Raw genomic sequence first — 14,596 nt, forward strand, 5'->3', positions numbered from 1 at the left:
AGCCTCTCTAGCCCCAAGCCCACAGCAGCCACATCCCCATGAAGATACAGAGCTGCACTGAAGTCATGCTTTATAAGAGAAGACAGAGAGCATCTGAAACTGCTGTCCATTAAACTTGTTCTCATATGTCTGTTGTGCATCTTCTCATGGTTGAGCTGCTCTTTCTTTATCACAGAAGAAATTACTCTAGAAATTACTCTAGAAATATTTGGGGGCTGTTGTATTTTGTCAGTGAATTATCTGGGGGCTCCGTTCCTCTGAAACAAAGACTGATATTATTAAACCAAATTTTCTTTTCTGATATAAAACTGCCTTGTAGTGCTGACACATTTGGGCACTTTTAAATCTGTTCATTTCTGATCTATGAAACATCTCCTTGCACAAGGACCAAGCACCTCCGTGCTTCAGGGACTTCTCACTCCCATGGCACAGTGAGGTCCATGGCCCTTCATCCAGTCCCTGACCTTTCCTTTTCTCCATGAACCCCTCTCCCTGCTCACTACCAACCTGAGCAGTGAAAGGGCCCACCAGAGCTATTCCAGAGCCACATGCCCACACAGGGCACTTCAGTGGCTCCTCATTTCCATTTTCTTTCCCCATTTGGATTACACTCCACTGTTTTGAACAACTTGAGGGCATCTCATTCACCCACACCTTGAAGCAGTGCAGACAAGGCCCCTTTCCCTGTCTGCCCCTGGAGCAGAGCCTAGAATTCAATTTCTGCAGGACTCAAGCACGGCTGGGGGATGATGCTGTCCTGCATCAAGAAGCATGCTACAGCAGGGGAAAAACCCATATGAAATGAGCTAATAAACCTTTATGGCAACAAAGGGTGTTATCCTAGTGCCAAAGGCCTCAGGAAGCTCTCAGCTCTACCAACACCAGGCTGCAGGCAGCACAGGCCACATCTCCGACGGTGGGAGATGACAGCAAAAGCAAGGTCTCTGCACTTGCCTGGCTGCCCCCAGCATCCACCTCCAAAATACTTCAAAATCTATTCAGTTTCCATTGGCTTACCGAAACTCTTTAACACAACTTCTCAGAGCAGGGAGAAACAAGTTTCTTTTTAAAATGGAAACGTCACAATACTTCTGACGTGCAGAAAAAACAAAAAATTACCATCAGATATGTTTGTGCAGCAAACTCATTCTTCCCTTTTTATAAAGCCACAGAAGATATAAAATATAGAACATCCAAAGACCACATGAAAAGGATGTCTGGATCTGTTAAAGCATAAAGAAGGCCCTACCAGCCAAGGGCAAAAGTTTAGCAACAATAAAAGTGTCTTTAGGGTTTTGTTTTTTAAATGCATAGAGAGAGGAAAAGAGTTTGTGGTCATGTTTTCCAGCTTTATGTATATTTGTCTATCATTTTAATATAAACAGGGTGTATTTATAAAGCCTGAAGAAATGGGAAACAGATTCACTGGTTTCTAAATGCCAAGAAGTCTCTTCAAAGATGATAAGCAATTAAAGAGGAAAGTCAATCAAACTTTTATGACACTTCTGACCAAGGGTTTTATTTTTATTGCACAAAATCCAATGTGACAACAGATACATACAGTAGCTGCACCCACCCGTCCTTCTGTTGTGAGGGGCCTGCCAGCATTCCCAGTAAAATCCCACTTCTGAAAGGAAAACAATTCTTGAATTCACGTACCCTTTGACAGAAGAGTTCTCAGCACTTCTGAATATACTAATACACATAGGAAAGCGTATAGAAATGGATATGCATGTACAACTCCCGTATGCATCCACAAATACTCTCTTAGAGCAATTCTCCACACAGCCCCCAAGGAAATATGATCTGTTTTCTACAGCAAATGCTCAGGGGAGTCCAGAAATCCTTCAGTAGCCCTGAAAAAATTAAGCAGAAATGGAACAAAGTAGGAAAACAGACAATGCAGCTGGTGCGCTATTTTACACCAGCCCCAAATATTCAGCTTGCATAGTGGTACAGACAATTTTATATTGACAAGGCAGAACTTCAGTTGTCAGGTTTTGACAGGCCATTTTGGTAGTGAAGAAGGTTTGGCTTTTTTCTGGGAGAGGGGGAAGGGGGAGAGGAATGAAGGTGCTAATTAAAGACATAGAGCATATTATGTGCTCATGGAAAGAGAATCGTAAAGTCTCATTAATGGCTCTTTTGATAAAGAGTGACTAAAATACAATGCAGTGGACAGAACTGTGTATTTTACAGAAGAGGGATGCTGTATACTTCAAAATGTATGGTTCCTATCTAAAATAAGCAGTTATAGAAATTTTGAGTCCAATTCATGAAAATGTTTTATGAGTTATACGTCATTAAGCAACTGTAACTTATACATCAAGAAGCCTGAAAAGCAAAAGCAGGATAGGGCACGAGAAAATGAGTAACAAGCTTTTTGAGAAAAAAAAAATGTCTTTTTTTCTTATTTTATTTTACTTTTTTTTAAAAAAAATAAAATCTTGTGATAAAAGTTGCTGGTACTGACCTGGAGACCAGGATCGGTCCCATTGTACCATCTGTAGTTGTGACACAAACACACTCTCCCTGGATTTATCCCTTTACTTTGAGCATAGTTCTTTAGCTAGAAATCGGCTGAAGCCACAGAAGCCCAGCTACATACCAGAGTACACAGGACTAGGGGAAAGTTAGGAAAAGGCTGCTTTCAGCTAGAATATATTATACTATACAAAGGAGAATGTCTCTGTGTGATGAGTAAGAGCTGACTGTTAAGATCTTCATTCTTGTGGCATTTCTCATGCTTGCTACAAACTAGATCAGAGAAGGTTGTAAAACACTTACTGGGGTGTTATTCAAGTGAGGCTCCAGAGGCGTGGCACCTGGACCATCCCACACTGCAGCTCACCTTCCAGCTGACTGAGCACTGTTTGTCCTGCCTACTCCTACAGCACACAGGCACCACCACATCTTACTGCCTCCTGGCTTTGCAGGGAAAGCGAGATCTGAGTTTTCTGACCTTTTTTTAAAAACCATTTAAAATGGGTCAGTTCTAAAGTACTTACAATGGCTTCGTTCACTTGTGCCCTTATTTTTTTCTCATCTCCCTCAGCTTATTAGGTCTTGAGAGTTACCTGCCAGAATGCAAAGTTCCTTTTTTTTTTTTCCATCATCACTTGGGGTGAGCGTCCTTGAGGGACTAAAGTGTTTACACTTTTTTCAGTTTTGGCACAGATGCTCTGAGCTACATTTTATCCATCAGATGAAATTCATCCTGGTGTAAATCCTGAGTAAATCCCAAGCAACTCTAGTAAATCCCTGAAATTTCTACAAAATTATAACACATGTAGGATTTGACCTTGAAATTGCAACAGGCTTTCCTTGCAGACAAGCTAAGTCCCAGTCCCTTCTCAGCCCATCAGTTAGAGCAGCCACCTGTGTGTACCCACACAAACCCAGCAACTCATAGGTAGCAGAGCACTGGGCCTCTCTGGCACAGTTTGCTAGAATGATCACAGCAAAAAGGCAACAAATAATTATACCTGAGGAACACAGAGCAGAGGGTGTCTTTTGTTGTCTTGGTTTTATTGTAAATCGCTTTATACAAGCGATTTTTGTTTGTTGGGGTTTTTTTATGCAGCCTCAGAGATTCCACTGCCGTAGAAGGGACATGTTCATGTGCGTTTGTGGACTGAAGGGCCCTCATGAAAATAAAGTTGTCAAATAGCTCATGTCTCCTAGAGCTGTTCAAGCCAGAGCACTTCTACTCCCTCCCTTGGTGTTAGGTTTGATTCAGGAAAGCAGAATAAGTTAAATATAATGTGACGTGAAAAATACAGGGAGGTAGCAGCAATGAACTGATAAAGCAGACTGCCTTTCCTCTTAAACACCAGGAGACTGCTCAACACTAGTCAAGCAGAATTAATAATTCACATTGAATAATCTGGAAAATTAGATCTCCTTCTGACTATGCCCGCAAGCACCTTACAATTTGGTTTTATTCATTATTCTTGGAAACATCTATGATTCTTGGTCCACTAGAATTTCTGTGGGAAGCAAATTCAAAAAGGGGAATGAGTGCAGCTTTGGCCAATACAGTCCATTTTCGGTTCAGATGCATGTAGTGGTCAGCTGACTCTACTGTCAGTGCCGGATTATTTGCTTGGCTCCCCAGCAATTGCTCCCTTTTGTTCACTGAGAAGGTAAAACATGTTACATTTTCATACTCCGTCTGAGGTACCACAACAATATATAGTTGTTTTCTATGCTTGTTTCAAGTTGCATTTAGCAACAAGAAGAAGGTGGAAGAAGATGAAGGGAAAGTAATTTATTTTGTAGCAACCCAACCTGATATCGTCTGACCTATCTTAGTGTTCCTCTCCCAGGAGGGGTTTGCACAGGCCAGAGCCGATTCCTGCTGCTTCCCACTTCCCAGCTCCACAGGCTGGAGCAGTCTACAGCAGCAGAAAGAAAGAGAAGAGGAGGGAGCCTGACAGTTCTTTCAGAGCACAAGGATGAGCATCTAAATGAATGGTCATACATGAAACTTCACTCTCTGCCTGAAGCCCAGCCTAGAAACAGTATTCCAGCTGGACTGGTGGGAATGACAGCATCTCCAACCTTTGCTCAGTTGGGCTGCCACTGCATTCTTGTCTCTCTTCTCTGAGGACTTGGTTCTCCCTCGCATACCAGAGGCACAGTGTTTTAATGTTGAAAATAAGACTGTGCTCAAAACCAGCCTGAAGGTCCAGGGACCAACTTAGCAAGCAAGAAGAATGAACCACCTCAAGTGTAAATGTGATTCAAGTTGAGTTTCTGGCCACAGATTAAGAAATACTGAAGGGGGAAAAACTGCAGGCTGTACTTCTCCAGAAGTTTTTGTAAAAACCTCAACAAGCACATGCCAGTGATGGGGACACACATTCGATTCCACGTTCTTGCAGAGGATGAGAAGACCTCTCAAGGTCCTTCCTGCCTTACATTTCAAGGACTTTAAAACCCATCAGCATAAATGTTCTGGGTGATACAGAGCTGGTGGCAAATTGCATCATCTGACATTCTGATCACAGTACTGAATACCAGCATAATAAGCACTACAGATGGAATCAGCTGAATTCTGATCTTCCTTGCTTTTCTGGGATTAGTGAGACCCATAATGGTCCTTTATACATTTTTTTTCTTTGTGGTTAAATTTTTTATATCATGCTTATCATCAGGGAGCTCCTAGAAATAATAGCAAATATGCATGCATGAGGGTCACACAACTGCTAAAATGTTAATGTAGTTTATTCTCTCTGGGTTCTGCAGTTCTCCTGACCTCAGAAGTTTGTACTTCTGCAAACAACAATGGAGGAAGTTTTTCAGAACTCTACTAATTATTCTAAAATAAGGAGATTTTATATTTTTTTTATTAGCTGCAAAGATACAAAACTCTGGAGACAGTGAAGGACAGAAAACTGCCAACATGGAAATTCAAGTACAGACTAAACCTTTCCTTAAAATATTTTGCATTTCTACTGCTGAGCAGCTTTTGGGTTCATGTCATCTGAAGGCCACAGCTTCCCATCAAGGTATGTTTCTGTTTGCAAGCAATGTCACACAGATCAACAAACTGGAGCTTTCTGTTGGCTATGAGGAACTTAGCTGACCACACAAGTGTGTTACCTGAGCACAGACTGCCTGAGTAGCCAAATGCACCCCCCAGTGATACGGCCCCTTTCCCTCTCCAATCCTTTCCTGAGTGACAGCAATTAATCAGAAGTTCCAAGGAAGTCACTGAAAGTTTTTCCATTAGGGATCTTCTCTTCCACACCTCTACCTGTCCCATGCTCTCTTTCTCTTCATCTTCTTTCAAATTCACAGTCTCATTTCTAGTCTCTGCAATGTCCTCCTCCTTTTCTGCAGAAATCCCAGCACCACCCCTCTCTCAGCACCACCTCCTGATGGTACTGTTTGCTCCTGATGTTCCCACCCAAACATACGCACACCAAGCTAAACTTCTTGGACTACTGAGTACTCCTTATTCAGACTGCAATGGCCCCACCTCTGGAATTACTGAGGCTTGCAAACTCTTCCTCGGGGACTGCCCTTTCTGCTTCCCTGCAACACAACCCCAGTTAAACTCTCTGAAAGATGCAAGGGTGCAGTCCCAGGAAGAACATGGCTGGACAGAGATGTGGCTCTGCCAGGGCAGAGCTTTCTGCTACCATTCTGCTTTCTGCTAGGCATGGTGAAAATGCCCAGTGCTGATTTCAGCTGAAGTCACGCTGGGTGGGAAATTGCAAACACAGCACAAGTGCAAAGCTCCTGTCTCAACCCCCTGACTTCATGCAACAAGGATCAGGTTAACTTTGTCAGATAAGCAGGTGGGCTAGACATGAGCAAGTAGAAGCTGCCACAGGGGACAGCTGGGGGCTGTCTGAATGCAGCATCCAGCCTCCAAAGTCTGCCAATGCCCATCCCATGCCGCTCTCAGGGCAGCCATGGAGCACACAAAGCAACACCCACTGCTCTGAGGACCTGTGACCAGTGAAAAAGGAGGAGGGGGGAGAAACACAAAAAGAGGGGGAAAATAGCATAAGTCACTCGCTGTGCTCAGAGAAGCAGAAGGCAAGCTGCCCACTGTCCCATGTTCCTGTTCACCACCCACGGTCACCTCAAAAGTGCTTCTGTGCTCAGTGTCCAAACAGGCAGCCAAGCAGCTGCCAATGGCACAATGCAAGGGGAAGGGAGCACACTGAGGTACCGCACATCATGGGAGTAAATACAACCTTCATATGTTGTCCTCCAGCCCTTACAACAGAAGTAAAACCCAATGCACAAGCAGTCCATATCCACCCTCCCAGTGCCAGTCATAACTTTATAGACATCACCTCCTCGGGACCTTTATCACAGCTTTTTATTAGTTTCTCTCATTTTAACATTTATTAACAGTCAGGATCAAAACTCACCTCTAGTCATGTTTCTGTGAATACAACTAAGACAAGAAGCTGGTTAAAAATTCCTCAATTATTCACAGTCATACAAAGGCACACAAAATGAACAAAATGAACATTTGGCAATGTTTGTGCTGCCCAAATTGAAATTAGGCACCAGTCTGCCCAGGCTGCACACTGGGTGGAAACACAAAGTGCTTAAACCAGGCTCTCACTCTGAAATATCCTTGGGGAAGGTCTATGCTTTCCTTCAGCCTCCTAAGAAATGTTTGAAGTCAGTCACTGTGAAGCTCCCCAAACTCACACACAGCTTTGTTTTTAATTTCTTACTTGCATCTTTACTAAACAAATGGAAATGGAGGGGTCAATTTCTGAAGCCAAACAGTACAAAGATCACTATTCTCTTTCTATCCACATCCTTCCAATCCCTTGCCTTTTTTTTTTCTGCTGATAAAAGTGAAATTATTTTGGTTTTCTAACAGAAGGAAAGCAGAGAAATTAAACCAAAGCAGAAGCTCACCACATAATTTTTTCCAGCAAATCAAAGCCATTTTTTTCAATTAAAAAAATGTTTTGATGAAAAATTACAACCACTTTTCAGTGAAGTGGCTTTATAGCTTCCCTTAATCTTCCAGAGACACCCACATAGAGGCTGCATTGTTTAACCAGCTGTAGCATCTCCTATACAGTCCCACTCTGCAGAGCGCCTTGCTGAGCAGTGAAGATATTTATAGCCTGGATTCCCAGAAGGGAAATCTCCAAGGTGCCACTAATTAGTTCTCCTAATGCACTGTTAATAAAAAGGGGAAACACATCTTATCGTGTGAACAACAGCTTTGTTGCCATTTGTCATAAGAGGTAGGATATTCCACGAGCGTTACTTAGAGAATAAATTCCATGGCCAAAACGTGGATCTTCTCCAGGGGTTTCCCTTCAGCAGGAGGATCCAATTGCCACTGTTTGTGGAGAGCAGCAATGACCACGTGCAGCCTGGAGCTGAGTTCCTGGCCACATTTGCCTCCACCTCAGGGTGAGGACTCATTATTGCATCAGTGCCCTACCTCTGGTTTCCACAAAGAGAAAATCTAAGATTTGGTCTAGAAAGGAGCCCTGCTGCACCCAGAGTGGGTGCTCAGACACACTGACAAACAGTTCTCAGGAGAGAGTTGCAACAAGTCCCACTATGATCCCCTTTGGACTGGATACTTTCACAGGTATTTGCCCTGAGGAATTTATCACTGGACCGAAATCCTATTTTTATCTCTAATAGCAGGTGACTTGTGACAGTCCCACAGTAACCAAAATTACATACACTTCCACTGAGAAACAACTAGCAAACCAGAGTTACAACAAAATGTGTAGAAAACATTATCAAATAAACACAACTTATGTGCTCAGGGGCGTTTCACAGAGTAAGGGGTTACCTGTTGGAGAAACAGAGAATAAACATTAAATAAATTCTTACACCTCAAATGCCACTACCTTCTGGGCAAAGGCAGGGAATGGATTGAAGTCTTTTACTACCCTGATCCATAAAGACAGGAGCCCTTGCAAATTTTCCAGTTCCTACACTCAACTATTTTAGTACCAAACAGTCCCATTAAAACGCCCACCACAAATCAGCTTTGCTCGCCACCTTCTCTCAGCCCCTCACAGAATAAGTGCCTGTTATCCAGTTGACCCCACCCCCGCAGATACTATATATCTCACTCTCTAAAAGATGTTATGCCTCCTTGTTGCCATGAAGGCAGTCATTAGCATGCTGCCACGGCTCAAACTGCTAGCCTGTGCTCATCTTTTTACATCAAGTACAAATTCACGTGGGTGAGCATCTGGACAAGTATGTTCACAAGAGCTATGGAATAAGGAGTGAAAATTTCAAAAGAAAGCAAGATGCTGGCTAAACTCTTACAATCCTGTAATGCTGTTGTTAAGAGCCATTAAAGATGGGTTTGAAAAGCTTACCTGTGTCTACATGTACCTACAACCTCGTCCAAGTTTACTAGTTGCTAGCTAACAGTACTGGAAGCCTGATGGAATAGTCAAATTTGAAAAAACAGGCAACAGTACTAGAGAAGAGTCTTCGTGAAGGAAAAACATTTCAGGGGAAAAAAATCTGGAATAGCTTTTAAAAAAATTAACATTGGGACATCTCAGTGCAATGGTTTTCACCTGTCACATTTTTAGGGTGGGGAGAGGAAGTTACTTGCACCACACAAATATAGGATGGTGAATAAAAGTAATAATGATTCGTGATAAATTCAAGCCACATTCATGTTTGGCAGCTTTCTCATCATGCCAAGAATTTATCCAACGCCCCTTTTATTTATGATGAAACAAAAGTGACATAACACTTTGTCGTGAAAGAATGCTGTAAATGAAGATTTTTTAATTATATACACTGTTGTTCTTTAAACAACTCTCCAATAATTTATGTTTATAGTCCTACGCATGCTGCAGAATAAAATGCAGTTGTGGTCAACAACCATGTGATTTCAGTCTGACACTAGTTCAACATTAGACCTGGAAGAAGAAAGAGGAAGCAAACTCTCCAACAAGTGCTTTGCCCCCTTCTCAGTTTTTGCAATGTTATTGAAGCACTGGCCTACCAAAAGCTAGATGTCTACCGTCAGTCAGGCTACAAAAAAAGGAGAATATCCTGGGAGCCAAATGTGAAAACTGATGGATCTCTCCAGGAGATGAAGAACAAGAGCAGAAAATCCTAATTTCTACTGAGAATTTGGAGAATACTTGTATGTTATATTGTCTTTCCAGTATCTCAGAGCATCATTAGCACTGACTGATCCCTCCTACCCAGAGAGGGACTTTCAGGTTGTCTCAAGAGACTGAGGTGCCAATAATAGCAGCTAGGTCTCTCTATGCTTTCCATCTCATATTCATGTTTCCTAGCTCCTCAAATATTGTTAAAGTTAATATTCATACTTTCAAAAATGACTACTCTTACACTTCACTGCAGTCAGCATAGGCAAGAACACAGCCGAAGAATTTTTTCCTACCTGGGACCCTCAGAAATTATTTGGGTTTGCAGTGCTTATAGTAAGAATGAATTCTGCCCCCCCTCCCCCCTTTCTCCGGGTCATCCTTTCCAATAGAGCCACTGAACTTTATTCACTACGAATATGTGTGTCAAAGCAATGAATTGCCAAGCCCCCAAGTTTTGGAAATAAAGGTATCAAGGATGTGATAATTCAGACATGCAAGATCTGTGAGATACCAGCATACCTTTCTACTGACCCCAGCCAATTCATATTATTAACAGAGACAGTTAACTACACAGCCCAGAAGCCAATGAAGGATCAGGGCAGCTGTGAACTGTGTCCATGTATCAATTGCAAGGTAAAATATTAAGCAGATACATAAATATAGACATAAACAGAAATGGATGTGTTACTTCAGAGAACGGTGATGACAGAACCACTGAGAACTGTTTGTACTTATATATGCTTAAAATGACATAAAATACAAAGAAGATGATCAAAGAAGAAATAGACTTGTCCAAAAAAGAACAAATATGTATTCTGCTCTTTGTTTTAAATGGTACTTAATATACACATATTTTTAATTTTCTGGTTGTTTTTTTACCCCTCCTGCAATCTACTTTTCACATTTATAAGCTTAATACCTCCGTTCTTCCTGAAATTCAAAACCCTGCAGTGTCCAAAGTCCCTAGAGCTAAAGGCCAAATTCAGTTCTGGTCAAACACAGTTAGGCTGAGGATCAAGGATGAATCCTCTGTGTCTTGCTAACAAAGCATGCATCCCATGAATGATGAACTTCTCTTTCCTCTGGGTTTCTTTCAACACACAAGTTTAGTCCACTCCTTAAAATTTCTGACTTTCAAATAAAATCATCCTTTGAGTTCAGATGATTAGGAGAGCCAAAAGGCATTGTTTTAGTTTTTGCTACATTTAAAACCAGTTTGTTTTCCTTGAACCAGTCTGTCAAAGTCTTTTTGCAGTTCAGGCGTTATGTGAGAAACAGATTTGCCATTAAAATGCACAGTCGTGCCATCTGTATAAAAATGTATAGCACAGTAATGACATAGCCTTGCAAAATCATTAATAAAAAGAAAAAAACAGGAATGACTGACACTACTCAACTCAGGGAGGGGGGAGGATAGAGGGGAGAGACATTGACACCTTTGACTGACAAAGGGGGGAAGAGACAGCCCTGTGAAGAGAAACAGATTGATGCTTCTCCCGGATTCTTTGTCTTCCTGACAGAGTATGGGCAGCAGCACAGGCCACCTACTTGCTGCGCTAATGCCTGCAGCACGTTAGGCCAAAAGCTTTGGTGAAGCTAACTAAGAAAGATTTCCCCTACGTTTTCATTTATTTGGGGTATCCTTGCATGAACTTGTTAATAAATGCCTGCTCAGAGATCCCATTTCACCAGGAGCTGTTCCCCTGCACAGGGAAGTGGCCCCACATTTGGTCCCTCTGCAGCTCTCCCCAGCCAGGATGTCACTGCCTCGTGCTGACCCGGGAGCCTCCCACTGACAACACACCTGCTTTCAACATCTGATTCTGAACCTTTATATTGTCTGGGCCAAGCCCTGATGGTACTGACAGCCCCCCAGCCTCACTGTTTCCTAACTGGATTGCTACCCCTGCTTCTCCAGAGTCATCCTGCTTGCACTGGAGCTCTTCGTTTAAATGCTGGTACGCACCCAGCTTTTTTAATTTCCAGACAGAGGAATCACTATAATGGCCACATCCTTTAGGTTCCCCCTTACAGAGATTGTACCATGAGCTGAGGGAACAAGCACCAGCACTTGCAGCAGTAATGCAGAGTTCCTTCAGTGGCCTGGTAAAGGCGCACTGGCTGCTGGCAGCCCTCATGTTCCACCTATTAGATATGATTTAGGTTCAGGGTTGACGTGTGTTGGTCCCACCTCACTTTGACAAACCAGCAGGATACTGTGATTCACACAGGGAGACGTGCGACTATTCCAAAAATATGCCCGGAAGGAAAGAACTGATGAGGGCATCTGAAAAAGATGCACATATGTTTTTTTTGATGGCTAAACAGCAACCAGTTCTCTAGACTTTAACTCAGGTCACACAGGTGAATGTTTTCCTTAGGCTGAAGCCTTCTAAAAATATCATGAAAAAGATTCATTTTTGGCTATGTGGAGTTTAACAAGTGTCCCTTAAGCTTTGTTTACCCGTCATCTTGTCAACGTGGCATATGCATCTCTTAGCTATCAACTATGTGCTCCACCCTTTGCGTCTGGCTGAGTGCTGACTGCAACCCACAGCCTCTAAACAGTCCTGGGTTGCAGCCCAGGTCTCTTGATGAATCCAGTAACATGTGCTGAAATTGCAAAAGCATCAAAACAATGAAAGCCATAAGAACATCTTTACAAGGTATTTGCTAGCATTCACCCCAGGGACTTCACTATCATTTGACAGAAAACATTGTAATTGTGGTAGGATTATAGATTACAGTTTTACTCGGACTTCCTAAAGTTAACCTCTACCATTACAGACCTAAATTTGGAGCAGTCCATTGTGCCACTTGGAGGAAAGCCGCTAGTTCAGCACTAGCAACTTCAGCTGTATAAAAAGCACTTTTTTAATGATGATTCCTGTTTCATAAGCATGGCACTATTTTTAGCAATATGAGAAAGTAAAGTATGCCTCCTTTTAAATCTGGCTTTTACTGCACCCTGTAATTTATGGTGATATAATAAGTAATTTTAAAATAAAGATTTGAGACAACATTTTAGCATTAGTGTTTTTAAGACAAAACAAACATTTAAAATAAAACCTAAACCACAGCAATGAAATCTATCATTAAATGCCTACTTTCTGCTAAATTTGTAGCTATGGCAGCTTAAATCTCAAACATTTGTTGTGACCTCTTGCAAAGTAAAAATAATCATATTATTCATTGTGGTTCAAGACCAATATAGGGTATTATTTCATCCTAGCCTTAAATATTCATGAATTATATAGTGTATCTTTTAAAATTGTATTAATTACTCTTTGTTGAGTCCAAGTGATTGCTGGTTTTCAAAAAGAAATGTATTTGCTTTATTTGTGAAGACTAGCACTTTTTAGGCTCATTTATGCATAATACATCAGATGTGACCTGTTTAATCAATGCCAAAGTTCTTCTGAATTAGTATCTCTGTAAGAGTTTCAGACACAAAGGCTTTTGACTGTTGATGGAAAAATTCAGACACACTTTTTCTCTTGTTCGCTGTGTAAAGCTGCTACTGTACTGTGGTGCCAAGACTCAGAGTTAGACTGCAGTGAATAATATATGCCAACAGTTCAACTCAGCCCATTAACTCTCTCAGACAGCATTCATGTCCCACCAAATAGCAACCCCCATGTCCCCATTTATCGCACTGGCGTTATTCTGAGATAAGGAGAGTCCTCTCTCCATGGGAACCAGCCATGTGTTGGGACATAGGCATATGGCAGTTCTTCCTATCAACACACTTAAACAAAAGCCACTTCTCTGCCACCACTTCTATTTTCATCCAGCATTAACATCAATTGGGAATTGAATGACTTGATCATTAAAAGAAGTGTTCTCTTATCTTGACTTTAAGGAATTGAAATGTGATACAGTAAAGGTTTCCACTACATAAGACTTCCAACTGCTATGTATTTTCAAGGTTAAGCACCATAGGAGATTGGCTGAACATTAAAAACCTTCTTTGGGCAAAGAAGGAAATTTGTAGATAGTGAAGTCTACCAATTTTTTTCCTCCTACGATTTCTGAAAAGGGTAACATTTAGAGAAGAAGAAATAGAGATTTTGCCTTAAAGTCTTCATATCTTTTGAGCTTCAGACTCAAACATCTAAGTATTTCTCCCTTCATTCTTCAAATCCATCACAGGCCTGTACTATGAACCATCCAAGTGCAGTACCATGTCTGTAGCCATGCATGAACTCTAACTTTAATTTGCATGTGTATCTCAACAGCAGAAGATTTTTGCTGTTAGGAAGACAAACTACTCGATTTTGAGAAGCCTGAGACAGCTGATCATGTATTTTGGAGGGTAGCTAGAGTCTGATCTACTGATCAGATCCCAAACCAGCACACAAACTCAAATTTTAGAAGGGGCCAACAAAATAGAAATGGTTATCTAACCACTGATACAATCACATTTTACACAAGTAGAAGATCACTTTAGGCTCAAAAATAATATTTAGCCATTGAACAACTTCTCTAAATTCCAAAACATTCTGGGGCTCTTGTCAAACTCAGAGCTGCCAAGTGCTCGCCCAATTTGACAGGACAGAGCATCTAGACCTAGAAAACAGGATTCAGACTTTTGTGGCTCTCTCAAGCAGCAAGTGTGAGCTCTACAGCAGAAAACCTAAAGATTGACATTCTCTCTGGGTTTACACCCATACCAGCTTGCTGATTTCTGTGTGGCTTGGCAGGTGCAAACAAGAAGAGAGTTTAGCTCTTGTTCTTTATTTCTTGAGTTCCTAAAGCTTTTTGCTGTTATTTTAGACCAAGCAAAACATGTACATTTAGATAAAGAAGAAATTTTAATAATCTTTGCTCTCTTTTCAAACATTGTGCAAATGAGTCATGTAAATAATAAGCTGAAACTTTGCAATAGATAACTTATCTTTAGTATGGCTTTTCATGCCACACAGAATAAAATTTGTACCCACTTGTAACATTTTGTCTGATTTTTAATTGATATCACTGATACTGAGTCTGGG

Source organism: Manacus vitellinus, unplaced genomic scaffold, assembly GCF_001715985.3.
Source record: "Manacus vitellinus isolate BGI_N305 unplaced genomic scaffold, ASM171598v3 scaffold_20_pilon, whole genome shotgun sequence".
Lineage (NCBI taxonomy): Eukaryota > Metazoa > Chordata > Aves > Passeriformes > Pipridae > Manacus > Manacus vitellinus.